The 14,689-nt window shown below is 33.1% G+C and overlaps 1 protein-coding gene across 7 annotated transcripts in view; it reads right to left on the reverse strand.

Annotated features, from left to right (window-relative positions):
• Positions 1-14,689, reverse strand: part of LOC145277659 (uncharacterized) — a 589,250-nt gene that overhangs the window by 412,865 nt on the left and 161,696 nt on the right. For all 7 annotated transcript variants that reach the window (XR_013868190.1, XM_080129311.1, XM_080129295.1 and 4 more), the window contains exon 3: positions 6,586-6,612. The gene's annotated coding sequence lies outside the window, so the exon portion shown is untranslated. The remainder of the gene's footprint in view (positions 1-6,585; positions 6,613-14,689) is intronic.

Below are 14,689 nucleotides of genomic sequence, written 5' to 3' on the forward strand. Positions count from 1 at the left end.
ATAAAATTATATGGGGAAAATAAACTAATTTCTCCATCCAGCCAGTTATTATTATTTCTTCCTCATCTGAGTTGTCTTTTTTTCAGCGTAAATTTAATAACTTACTCTGAAGCGGATATAAGCAACATTTTACAGAAGAACTTAGATATTTTTATCTTTATATTAAAAAAAAGATTTCAAGGTATATTTTTTTCAAGCATATTTTATGTTGTCAAATAACGATTATAAATAAGTGTTTTTTAATATAATATCTGTGACATTAGGTTTAAAAATAAAATTATAAAGGAAAACGTTATCAACACCAAACATAAACTATAGTTTCAATTATAAATGTCTAAGAACCTTTTTTTTTATTTATTGTCCAGGACACTTTGATCATCGTCTCATCAGTAGGATATGTGATCCTGAATGGCTGTAACGTAGTACACACAAGGAATATAGGACAAGTAATAACTCTCCTCTTTTTTTTGCAACAATAACATTTATTTCTGAGTACGTTCCCGAATAAAGCATGATCATGCTCCTTCTCTCTGACCTCTGTCCTCTTGAACGTTATTCGGTTTGTGCACACGTTCTTTTTATAATCCTTTTCTTTTTCCTTAAAGTGACGTCACTTCGCACACGGCTCGGCATTTGCATACAGCCGCCATACTCTGTTACATGGGTTTCACATGTAGCCGACTTTCATTCTCCAGATATGTTTGGATTGCAGAAAGGATCGTGACCGTTTACCAATCATTTTCGGCTCCCTGTTGTATCGTCAAGTTGAAAACAATACATAGTTGTATTAATATAGAATAGATTTATTTCTATAGGTACAATAATATAAATCCGTGTCAGGTAACAACTGGTAACTCAGTTGTCAAATAAACTGCTAATGGTTCGCTATGAGTTTGCCTTTCCAACTTGCAGTTTCAACTCTCAACTACCAGTTTCACTCTCCTTAAATATGCGTGAACTGTAGTAGTCACAACATTCTATCTATATTTGTCATGTTTTCATTGCACAGACTATCATACCAATGTGCATCAGATTTGAATACCCTAGTGCAGTCATCAGCATTTTATGGCCACGTCTAGAAATCCTTGCAAAAATCGTGAAATCAAAAAAAAAAAAAGAAAAAAAAAAAAGATGAAGGACAAGATCAGAATTCGTTAGATGATGGTCAAGTCTTGCCTGCCCACTTGGATAATCCTAACTATCAAATCTAAGAGAATTAAACCAATTTATTTTTTTCACTTTTAATTTCATTGGAGTTGTTCCTCTTGATCTTACAGAAAAGAAATAAGATATTTTCTTTGTTGTTAACATGTCCTAAAAGCGGAAGTCAGAAATCATGTGACTTCCACCCAAAAGTACGGTTCGATCACTCAGCCTCCGGACATTGACAAAAAAAGACACAGGAGATCATTGTCTCGGATAGCCCCATCAAGGACGGGGGGGGGGGAGCGTACAGGTAGCTGAAAATCGGCCTATCTTCTACGTTATTGGTTTTCCTTGAATCCCCTCTCTCTCTCCCTTTCTCATACACATGTATTTCAGTTTTACATCTTTATTCTGTTCAAATAAAACTTTTACAAAAAAAAAAAAAAAAAAAAAAAAACAAACAAACAGTGTCCATGAGCTTTTCTATGAACATCCGAGTTTAACAGCAATAAAAGCACTAACGACAGTTTGGGTTGCCTCAGAAGCTGGGCAGGAGCTGCTAAAAACAGCCTATCCTGCCTTGACAGAGTACAAAATAGACTTCGTGGCTTAGTGGGGGATGCCCTTTTCTCTACCCTGCAACCTCTCTCCCACAGAAGAGACGTTGCGAGCCTATCCTTGTTTTATCGTTATTTCCATGGCAGGTGCTCGTCTGAACTCCAATCTCTGGTCCCCCCTCGCCAATCTTTCACGAAAAACACCCGTTTAGCTGAATCCACTGTCAAAAGTTTCCCCCACTCTTTATCTGTGCCTAAATCAAAACGCGGATTCCATGAACAAAGCTTCTCTCTTAGAACTGCACGCCTGTGGAACTCTGTTCCGTCTGCCTGCTTCCCACTGGACTACAACTTGGATGTGTTCAAGTCCAACGTTAACAAATTCCTAATGAACCGCCCCCTTAAGTAAACACTTCATCTAATCTCCACACTAACGTAATGTACTTGCAATAACCCTTATCCCTGAGTGGCTTCCGGGCCTTGATAAGTGGTGATCACTGTGAAAAAAAAAAATGATGTATGTACACCTGCGATAAATTTTATTCCACAAATAGACAAACAAGTCTCAGACTTAAATGATTAAGACACTGTCCCACCTCCACTTCCATACCAATAGGTCACTTGTTAGATTCTTTCGATTTTCAGCGTCCACTGCACACAAGTAAAATAACATTTGCTTACGTCATCTAATCTAATCTTAGGTCAATAGGCTATTGACCTAAGATTAGATTAGATGACGTAAGCAAAGCTGACTTATTCCGCACTCTTTACTTTTTCGGACAATGCCATACTTTGTTGGCTATGTTCTTTTGACTCATTGACACTATAGACGAGGAATGTTTATAACTTTATTCGTTTGTTTACAAAATAATTCTTTGTTTTTATTACTAGAATCCTCTTGAGATGAGTCATTTATTTATTTTCGGACTATTATCCTCATCTTCTAGTTGTTGTTTCACAACGTTTCGGCCGACTATTACTTTGGCCTTCATCACGGAAAGGGGATAGGAATGCTGAGTCTCTTAACTGTATTCTCAGTAATTACTGCCTTCCATAGTTGTTGTCGTCTCACCACGTTCTGGTAAAGTAAACCTCTAGCCGGCTTTGGGTAGGATTGAAACAGCTATCTCAGGACAATGCTCACCTGGATTCAACGCCTCTGCACCACGGGCTCTGAAGGGCGATACAGGTTGGATTTTTTTGGACTTATATATCCAAGTTTTTCCGTTCTTATCTGATCTTCCATCATCAGGTCCCTACCGAATGATATATTATTTTTATTATTGGAATCCTTTTGAGGTGAGTAATTTATTTATTTATTTATTCATCTATGTTGAGGCGAGTAATTAATTAATTTATTTATCTATTTTGAGGTGAGTAATTTATTTACTTATTTATCCATCTATTTTGAGGTGAGTAATTTATTTATTTATTCATCTATTTTGAGGCGAGTAATTTATTTATTTAATCATCTATTTTAAGGTGAGTAATTTATTTATTTATTTATTCATCTATTTTGAGGTGAGTAATTTATTTATTTATTTATTCATCTATTTTGAGGTGAGTAATTTATTTATTTATTCATCTATTTTGAGGCGAGTAATTTATTTATTTAATCATCTATTTTGAGGTGAGTAATTTATTTATTCATCTATTTTGAGGCGAGTAATTTATTTATTTATCTATTTTGAGGTGAGTAATTTATTTATTCATCTATTTTGAGGCGAGTAATTTATTTATTTATCTATTTTGAGGTGAGTAATTTATTTATTCATCTATTTTGAGGCGAGTAATTTATTTATTTATCTATTTTGAGGTGAGTAATTTATTTATTCATCTATTTTGAGGCGAGTAATTTATTTATTTATCTATTTTGAGGTGAGTAATTTATTTATTCATCTATTTTGAGGTGAGTAATTTATTTATTCATCTATTTTGAGGTGATTAATTTATTTATTCATCTATTTTGAGGTGAGTAATTTATTTATTTATTTATTCATCTATTTTGAGGTGAGTAATTTATTTATTTATTCATCTATTTTGAGGCGAGTAATTTATTTATTTAATCATCTATTTTGAGGTGAGTAATTTATTTATTCATCTATTTTGAGGCGAGTAATTTATTTATTTATTTATTCATCTATTTTGAGGTGAGTAATTTATTTATTTATTCATCTATTTTGAGGTGAGTAATTTATTTATTTATTTATTCATCTATTTTGAGGTGAGTAATTTATTTATTTATTTATCTATTTTGAGGCGAGTAATTTATTTAATCATCTATTTTAAGGTGAGTAATTTATTTATTTATTCATCTATTTTGAGGTGAGTAATTTATTTATTTATTTATTCATCTATTTTGAGGTGAGTAATTTATTTATTTATTTATTCATCTATTTTGAGGTGAGTAATTTATTTATTTATTCATCTATTTTGAGGTGAGTAATTTATTTATTTATTCATCTATTTTGAGGCGAGTAATTTATTTATTTAATCATCTATTTTAAGGTGAGTAATTTATTTATTTATTTATTCATCTATTTTGAGGTGAGTAATTTATTTATTTATTTATTTATTCATCTATTTTGAGGTGAGTAATTTATTTATTTATTCATCTATTTTGAGGTGAGTAATTTATTTATTTATTCATCTATTTTGAGGTGAGTAATTTATTTATTCATCTATTTTGAGGCGAGTAATTTATTTATTTATTTATTTATTCATCTATTTTGAGGTGAGTAATTTATTTATTTATTCATCTATTTTGAGGTGAGTAATTTATTTATTTATTTATTCATCTATTTTGAGGTGAGTAATTTATTTATTCATCTATTTTGAGGTGAGTAATTTATTTATTTATTTATTCATCTATTTTGAGATGAGTAATTTATTTATTTATTCATCTATTTTGAGGCGAGTAATTTATTTATTTATTTATTCATCTATTTTGAGGTGAGTAATTTATTTATTTATTCATCTATTTTGAGGTGAGTAATTTATTTATTTATTCATCTATTTTGAGGTGAGTAATTTATTTATTTATTCATCTATTTTGAGGTGAGTAATTAATTTATTTATTTATTCATCTATTTTGAGGTGATTAATTTATTTATTTATTTATTCATCTATTTGTGGACTATTATTCTCATTTTCTAGTTGTTTCATAACGTTTCGTCCAACTATTCCTATCCCATTGCAGTTTACCACCTGACGACAGATGAGAACGAAAAAACTTGGATTTATAAGACCAAAAAATTCAACTTTGATCGCCTTTCAGAGGCCGTGGCACAGTGAATAAAGACGTTTAATCTCTATGCTTCCAGATGAGCATTGTCTGGAAATAGTGGTTTCAATCTTGCCCAAAGTCAGCCAGAGGCTTAGTTGGCCAAAACGTGGTGAGACGACAACTATGGAAGGCAGTAATTACTGAGGATACAGTTAAGAGACTCAGCATTCCTATCCCGTCGCAGTTTACCACCTGAAGAAGGCCAGAGGAATTGTTGGCCGAATTATAGTGAAACAACAACTAAAAGATGAGGATAATAATCTGCAAATAAATAAATAAATAATTCTTTGTTCTTTTTATTCTGTCATCAAACCTATCTGTAGGCAATCTGGATTGAAAACCTATGCCCTGTCTCGTAACATTACATAATGATATTTCCAGTTTGCCTGTATGCATTGGTGGCTCTAAATTACAAAAATGAGGAGGCAACGGTTTCAAAACGTGTATATTACTTAGCAATAAGGTCCTGTGAAGTAAGGCGTTCATACCACATTATAACAACACTTCTAAATGGACATTTTAGAATCTGTTTACGATACTTTTTTTTTTTTTTAAAGGAATAATTTCCTAGTAAAAACAAACAAAAAACGCAAACCCATCAATTACAATCTGCTCTAAAACATCATTTGATTAGTTAAGTGCTTTCCTTGCTTTCAGAAAACCATCTGCAATTAATCAAGTGGAATTAATTATCCTCCATTTCGTAAATTCCCAACGTGTGTCTGCAGAAGCTTGGGGCACTGGTTACCTCAAATATATTCAGAAAGTTTTACTTTTCTGACTACAAATAAAGGCATGAAGTTTTTGTGTTGTTGTCATATAATAAAAGAGCAAATAATGTTTGCACTTAAAAGTTGTTTATACTTAATGAAAAAAGAAGAAAAAAATGCTACTTTACTAGAGAATAAGGGTTTACTTCCCTTATGCCAACACATTCCTCAAGGAAATTATATAAAGGATAGTCGTATACATGGGTGTATGTATGTCTATGGAGAAGAATAGGCTGGGCGGAGGAGGGAGAAGGAGAAGGAAAAGATTGACAGATAGAGAGAGGTAAGGCGATTAAAGTTTTAATAGAAATATGTTCCACTTGTGCCCTGGGCAACGCCGGGTAGCCCTGCTAATGGTAGAACGACAAAATATTTTTTTCATACAAGACAACAAAATAAAATGGTTGAATAATAATTTTTTTGGAAATGATGATAAAATGCTGTTATTACCAGAAAAAAGATAAATTCCCTTGAATAATTATGCATAAAAGAGAGACTATTTAAGATGGACATGTTTATTGTCCAGGGGTGGTAGTGAAGAAAATGGACCAGTAACTATTTAAAGGCTGTAGGAAATATTAACATTGGGTAGCAGGATATGTTCGATTTATTGACCTTTGTGTTAAGGGCCCGATACGCTTCTACTGCACGCTCTGCTACCAAATGTTAATTTTCCTACAAACTCCACACACATTTAGTGGTTCACTTACTTCAACCTCAGGGCAGTAAGCTTGTTTGTCTTGAATAATGTCAGGTAATTTTTGCAACGGTTGGTTAATTGTAGAAAAAGAAGTAAATTTGAAAGAAAAGAAAAACATCTACAAACCTTAACTCTTGCAAATTGCATCAATATCTGAAATAAAATAAACACAGATTGTAATGAATGGTGCAAATCCAAAGACTGAATTGTCTGACGCCTTTATAAAAAAATTAGCGTCATAACTTCTTAATTATTTAAAAGATGTTCTTCTGCTCCATTTGTTGGATGCAGATCTCCATAGCAATTATTTTGGTACTTATACAGAATAAGGAAAAATATATCATTCCTGTTATAATGAAAATAATTCAGCAAAAAGTTAATTGAAAAATGAAAACAATATATTTTTTGTCGTTACAAAGAAAATGCAATGAATAATTATTGGCTAATTGTTTACAAAACTTTAAGAAAATTCAAATTCAAATCAAGAAAATGAAAACACTCATTGTAAGGTAAGTTTCATGAACAAGTGTTTATTTTTTTAATGACTTTTTTGTATGATTTCTTTTCGGTTATGTTTTTTTTGTTTGTTTTCAAATCAAGATATATATTTAGTTCTTTTTTATAGAATCAAGTAATGATAACAAATAAATGTTTTCTGAAATGACGTTGGCGGCTGCGATTTCATTGTCTCAGCGTTTTGTCACCTTTCTACATTTTATGTAAACTGCCCAGAAAATTCTGACGATAACACGGTCCTTATTCTGGATTCTTACCATCATTTTAAGAGCTCACAGCAATCTTAACTGGAAGTTACCAATCTATTAAAACAAACTGACGGGTATGTCTGTGTGTTCTTTATGTTATTGCATGGAATCAAGTGTCCATCTTCTTGTTTTTTTCTTTCTTTTTTTTACAAGGGAATCACCGTTTATCAAGACCCAAGAGCAACTCGAGGATAAGGGTTAAAGACTGTATGGTGATCACTGAGACAACATCATAGTGATCATTAGTGATGAAAATTGGATAGAATTTGATTAGAGAACAGCTCAACAAGAACTTGTTTACATTGGACTTGAAGACGACCATATTGCAGTCAGTCGGAAAGAACAGAGCAGAACAAAGTTTCACAGGTGGGCAGTTATAAGAAAGCAGCTTTGTTCATGGAATCTGTGTTTAGATTAAGGCACTAATAGAAAGGTATTGAGAATTTGTGATTGAAGAGAAATGAAAATCTGAATTTAAGAAGTTACATCAGCAAAAATGTCGTGAATAATGAGAATAATAGTCTGAATAATCGTAATACAAATTATAAATCCTTATCTAAAAAAAAAATGGAAAATGGAGTCGAATATCACATTTCTCAAGTGAGAGAAAACTTAAGTTTTCAGATCAGTTTCTCACAGGAAATCATGTGAACGAGATATGATCAATAATGCAGAATAATCTAAGGTGAATGTTACTTTGGTGTATGGGCGTTTGCGTCACTCATTTCTTAAGTTAACAAGTTTAAGAAGCAAATAATTACTTAAGATAATGAGTCTCTCTCTCTCCTAAGATAATTCTCTCCAAATAAAACCTTGAAGAAAACTCAGCAAACGTCTCCTCATGTTCTCATTCTTCATGCAAAGAAGTGACTATAAAAAAAGACCCTGTATAAACACCTCACACATATAAAGAACCCACATATGTACAAATACACTTATTTTGTTATTTAAATATTACAATATTTATTTGTAAAAATTACTAGAGAAAACAATGAAAGTGTTCCTGAAACTCTAAGTTCTCACCCAAGGGTACTATGAAAAGATAACCCCTTTTAAAATTTCAAACTATTTTGATTAAATTTGAATCATATGCATACAATTTTCCAGGGAAGACAATCAAAGCAGTTCCAAATGTCTGTGCCCCTCATTTTGCTAAATTTCTATGTGCCTCCTTGAAAGAAGTTAAGGGAGCAGCCCCCTTTTAAAAATTTGTAGTAGATTAGAAATTAATGTGTGAGACGAATGATCATAATAAGCAACTCCTTTTCTTTCTTTGTTCGTTTGGCTTACTTCTTTCTTGGCAGTTTAACATTGGATTTGTACATAAAGATGCGATTTGATACCAAAAAGCAAATGGTTTGAATTGTTGCCCTTTTTCTTTCTCCAGTTCATTGAGATTTGCTCTCTTCATCACTTCAAAATCAAGTTAGTTTTCACAGGAACGTATTAACTCCAAAATTTTTTCAAAGCAATAAAAAATCTTTTCAAACTTCAAAAGTAACAAGTCTATGTCAAAATAACAAGCCTCTTCAAAACTCTTATAAAATGTTGGCTTGGTTAACTGAAATGAGAATTCTTCCATGATGACGCCTGCGATGTGCTTCGAATTTCAGTGTCAACAATGCCCATCCTAGAAATAGTGAACTGTAGTGCCCTATGCTGAAATTCCCTCAAGCCTGCTACCATATCTCAAGCGAAACAGTCACTCAGAAGATAAACTCACATACATACACACAATGCAACTTTTAAATAACCTTCCTGGCACTTTTCTCTATTTCCTGTTCAAGAACTTTAAAACAAACTTTGTTTTTTCAAAGTATATTTTATATCTCTGTAAAATTGTTGATATGAATATATTTTTTCATTAATTCATGTTTCCTCGCTTTCATTCCAAAATTACGGTTGTTACGTTAGCACTTGCTAATTGGTGACCCATTTTGTGTAATTGGTATTGTAGAAAAAGGGCCTAATGTTACTCATTGCGAGCAACATCTTGTTAGATTGTAAACAATTGATTCACAATGTGATGTAGTTATATAGACTACATGTGCAAAACTGGATATGTTACAGTATGCATGATGATAGATAAAAAAAATCAATCAACTAATTAGCTAATCAATTAATTAACAAAATGGTAATTCGTGAAGCCAAAGGAAAAAATTTGGAATCAAAGTGTGAATGGACTATAGTGTTGTACAAAAAACTTTGTTAAAATTTGATTGATTTTTTTAATCTGTTATTCTATTTAAAATGCCTTTTTGTTTCTATATATTTTTTACATGTTTTCAAATTCATGCTGACTAGTGAGGCATTATTTTTTACTAATGTTTGTCCTCTGATGTTTGCTCTTTTGAATCGGAAAAGTCTGACGAGTCGCATGATGATGTTCACTCTGAACGCTTCTTTCTTAAAACTGCCCGCCTATGTGACACTGTTCTGCTGGCTTGCCTCTTGACTGACTACGATATTGTTGCCTTCAAGTCCAATGTAAACAAGTTCGGAAAAGTCTGACGATGTTCAATCTACACAGGTCTGAACGCTTCTGCCCCCCCCTTCCCAGCAACCTGCTTTTATGGTGCCTGGGCGTACGAGTAAGATGTGATTTTTCATGAATTGTGCGAGACCAGGGGCATTAAAAGATCACAGTCGCCATGTTGGATCTTTTCATTTTTTCTTCTCGGTCCACGGGACAGACAGACACGAGCACATTTTTGCAGTAAGCCTTCTCTATTTTCCTCACAGATGTAAGGAGCCTATCTTGAAAAATCCATGGATTGAGGTATTTTTCTTTATTATAATTCCGGATTTGAATTTTTAATCAATTAATAAATATTGTAATTTATTCAGTTTTTATTTCATCATCAATTTTTCTTTTTTTTTTTTTTATATAACATTGCTTCATTCAGGCAAGAATTTTCCTATAGCCCTCTTATGCTGGTGTCGTTTTGATTTTATAAAGACAAAGAGCAACTCAAGGATGAGGATTGCTGAGATGGAATGATTGTTAATTAAAAGATGAAGAACTTAGAAGATCAGGAATTATTAATGGAATGGTCCAGACATGTTACTCACAAGGAAGCAGTTGCGTGGTAATGTGTTCCACATACTAGAAGTCTTTACAAAGAAGCTCTGATCATGGAAATTTCGTCCGATGCTAGACAAAGGTGTCACCAGTTACCAAGGCCCAGAAGCCACTCGAGGATAAGGGTTAATAAATGTACAGTAGTCAAAAGGAACCTGTCATAGTAATCATTAGTAGTGGAAATTTGGTAAATTGGATTAAGGGAATTTGTTCATGTTTGACTTGAAGACAACCATATTGTAGTCAGTTGGAAAGCAGGAAATTGGAACAGAGTTCCACAGGCGTGCAGTTCTAAGAAAGCAGCTTTGTTCATGGAATCTATGTTTAGGTTTAGGCACAGATAAAGATGGAGGAAGAAACGAATATGATTTTTTGGGGGGTGGGCGTAGTAAGTCAAGTTCATGCTATGAATGTCTTACAAAGAGAAACCAGAGATTGGAGCTCAGTCGAGTACCTTCTATGGAACAATGAAATGAGAGAGAGAGAGAGAGAGAGAGAGAGAGAGAGAGAGAGAGAGAGAGAGTAGCAATGTAATATCGTAATATATATTAGTTTGTGAAAAAAGTATTGCTGCATCAACAATATGTAGTAGGTTATGACACTAGTATTGATATATAGATATTAATATGAAGATAATTTAATTAGTGATATTTTTTAATTTAAATTTTATTTAGTGAAGTGTGTATTGAAGTCAGGAATAAATAAAATGCACGTGGTGTTTATCTCATTCTTTTATTAGTTGCGTGTTTACATATCTAAACACCACAGTTAAAAATAGAAAACTCTTATCTCTAGCGTGACGTCAGTGAAGAGTTCTATGATACAAAGAGATAACTTATAATCACGATAACCTACCTGTCTGCAGGGGAGATAACTTTTAAGTGACTAGTGAAAGAGAGACAATTTATAATATTATAAAGTGCAGTTTCTATATTTGACTAAAGTTATTGCAGGAAAACTCCTGAAATTCTGCCACCAGCCTAGAGGTACACACACACCAACTTTTAATTAAAACCAAATTTCTTTTGAGAAGAGGAAAATCTTAATTTTGAGCTGTTAACATAAAATAAAGAGACGAAAAGAAAACGAAAAGGCAGTGTTTCCCCCCTCTTGAAACACAATAATTTTGTCTTATTAAAAAAACAAACAAACAAAAACAGCATAATAACTCAATCCTTTTTTTCCCACCAACAAAATAAAAAAAAAGAAAAAAATGAAAAAAGAATAATTGAATCCTAAACAATTTTTCGAAAGAATCTAATCTGTGCCAAACTTGTTTTTCATCGAGATTTAATTATATCTTTTGCATTCAATTAATTTGAAAACATTTTTATTATCATATTAAACAATAGCTCGAATATACGGAACGTTCTGTTTTCAGTCTATAACTATGGTTTCCAATGTTTAGAAGGGGGAAAGGCAGAGGGGCGGGAGTACATTGGAAATCCGAGAAATTCCCATCGGACCATTCCAACCATCGCATATAATCAATAAAACTTTTTTTTTCTTTCTGGTTTGGGATTCTTGCATATCCCCTGTTCTAATATTACAGTTTGGATTTCAAACCGAGGTAAAATCTGATATTTTTTTAATGCTGATTTTCTAGGATGGTAATTCCTTACGTTATAGCTTAACACCATGAAATATTCCTATTTCCTCTTCCCTCTAACTTTGTACTATTTTCAATAAAAGTCTGCGGTTGTTTATATGTGTCGGATGTTTATATGCGTGTCTTTATCAACTTGTCTGACAGTTTCATGAATGGCCGTCACTCGTCTCCTCTGCTTAACAAAACTCGTCTCGTCTGATGAACAAAACTTTGAATGCAGGAAAGACACAAGGAGACGTTTATAGAGTTTCTTCAAAGTTTTATTGGGGAGAATAGACTTAGAATAGAGAGACTAAAGTTATGTCCTTTATCGCCTCGTCTGACAGTTTCTCTTTGCCGCATTTCATGATTGGCCGTCACTCGTCTCGTCTGCTTAAGAAAACTCGTCTTGTTTGATGAATAAAACTTCAAATGCAAAAAAGACATAAGAAGATGTTTGCAGAGTTTCTTCAAAGTTTTATTAGGGGGAATGGACTTAGGAAAGAGAGAGAGAGAGAGAGAGAGAGAGAGAGAGATTAATATTATCTTAACTAATTGTTTACATTTTAACTATAACTTTCTAACTTAATGAAACGAGTGATGCAGACAGGCAAAGGCATTGAGGCATTTTTCTGCTTAGATTATTTCTACATTAATAGTAGTGTCTCATTCGTTTATGGCTTCCCGGAGAGAACTGATTTGGAAACCTTTGTTTCTCTCAGCTCGAAAATGTGACATCAATCGTCATCATTCGCCTTTTTTGTGTATCTGTTTGACCTGTTACCTCTGCCTTTTCAGTCATCTCTCATTCAACCCTGGCAACGAACCACACGGACTTTACTTTTCTAGTGACACCATGGCACGAGGAAGGAAAAAGAAAGGACACAAACTAATTTCAAGCCTGATGATAACGTACATCGTCGAAACTTAGTTGATTTTAAACAAATAAAGGTTTAGTAAAAATAAGATTTGCATTGTATTTGGCTTCTTAAACTCAGAATTTTTATTTATCTATATCTATATCTATATATATATATATATATATATATATATATATATATATATAGAGAGAGAGAGAGAGAGAGAGAGAGAGATAAATGAAATTTCTGAGTAATTCTGTATGTATATATATATATATATATATATATATATATATATATAAAGTGACTATATAGTGATAAAGGAACGGTTTCTACTAAACCTCTCTTTTTTTACTATCAAGGCTCGGGGGCCACTCGAGGATAAGAGTTAATGAGTATATGGTAGTCAATGGGACAATATCGTAGTAATCGTTAATAGTAAAAATTTGGTAAATTGAATTACTTAAGGGCACAGCTGATCAAAAACTTGTTTATGTTGAACTTGAAAGTGACCATATTGTGGTCAGTTGGAAAGCAGGGAAACGGAAGAGAGTTCTACAGGCATGCAGTTCTGAGAAAGAAACTTTGTTCATAGAATCTACAATTTATCTAGCATAGATAAAGAGTAGGGGAAATTACTGATAGTGATTTCAATTGGACGAGTGATTTTTTTTTTTGTGAAAGTTTACCAAGAGGCTACCATATGAGCAGATGAGCACTTGCCATGAACATAACGATAAAGCAGAGACAGGCTCACAATGTCTCTCCTGTGGGAAAGAGGTTGCAAGAAAGAGAAATGGACATCCCCTACTAGGTTATGAAGTCTATTTTGAACTCTGTCAAGGCGGGATAAATGCTTCTAGCAGCTCCTGCCCAGATGTGGCAGCAGTACGCCATCCTAGGACGTACTTGGCTCTTACACAGGTAGAGAATTTAATTGGCAGTAAGATACCTACTAGAGCAGAAGAACGATCTCACCATTTTTCCAGCGACCTTGGCAACAGATATAATGTAGGTGTTCTATTCCAAATCAGGAGTAAAGGTCAGATCCAGAAGCTTGTCAAAACATGAAGTCTCCCCAAGACGAGAGGCATTCATTTCAATTGATGCCAGATGGGAGTCAGAGCATTGATAATGAAAAGATAGAAGCTTGGTTTTAGATGCATTAAATTAATTAGCCACCTCTTTCCCCATTGCACCACATGCTCAAGATCAAAGGAGAGAGAATCAGAGTAAAATTGGTCATTTATGGCCTTTGAAGTGTTGCCATAGATTGTAGTGTCGTCAGCATAAATGTCTACAAATGATCTCAGGATGTGATTTGGGAGATCATTGATGTAGATCAGAAAAAGAGTTGAGCCAAGGATGGACCCTTAAGAGACTCAAGCATTAATACTATGAGCTTCTGATTTCTGCCCATCAACCACTACTCTTATGAACCTACCAGAGAGAAATGATTTGTTCTAATATATAAAATACTATATGTCTGTCTGTCTATCTCCATATTTTCAAACTCTATCTCTTCTGAAACTAAAAGTCGCAGAGCAGCGTTAGAGGCCTTAAATGATTGGATTTTTTATGGACCCTTCTTTTATGGGTCTTTAGCCAGTTAAAATAGTTTTTAAGGGGTTAAAAAGGGGTCAAAATTGAAAAATCGTTAAACATTTTGTACATTCATCTTAGTTTATTTTAATTTTTTAATTTTTAATCAGTTCATATGTCACGTTGGTATAGTGGTAACGCCACCAGCTTTGGATGCTGCAGTTTTGCTTTCGGTTTCGATTCTAGCTGATGGCACCCAAATACTTTTATTTTACTTCTGAAATCACGCTTATAATAATATATACGAAATCTAAACAAATTAAATCATCATATTTAAACATATTTTACGACTGGGCAAAACCAGGCACTTTCCCTCCTACTGCTAGTAATTGAG

Source organism: Euprymna scolopes, chromosome 6 (assembly GCF_053919585.1).
Source record: "Euprymna scolopes isolate OS-2025 chromosome 6, ASM5391958v1, whole genome shotgun sequence".
NCBI classification, from domain to species: Eukaryota; Metazoa; Mollusca; class Cephalopoda; order Sepiida; family Sepiolidae; genus Euprymna; species Euprymna scolopes.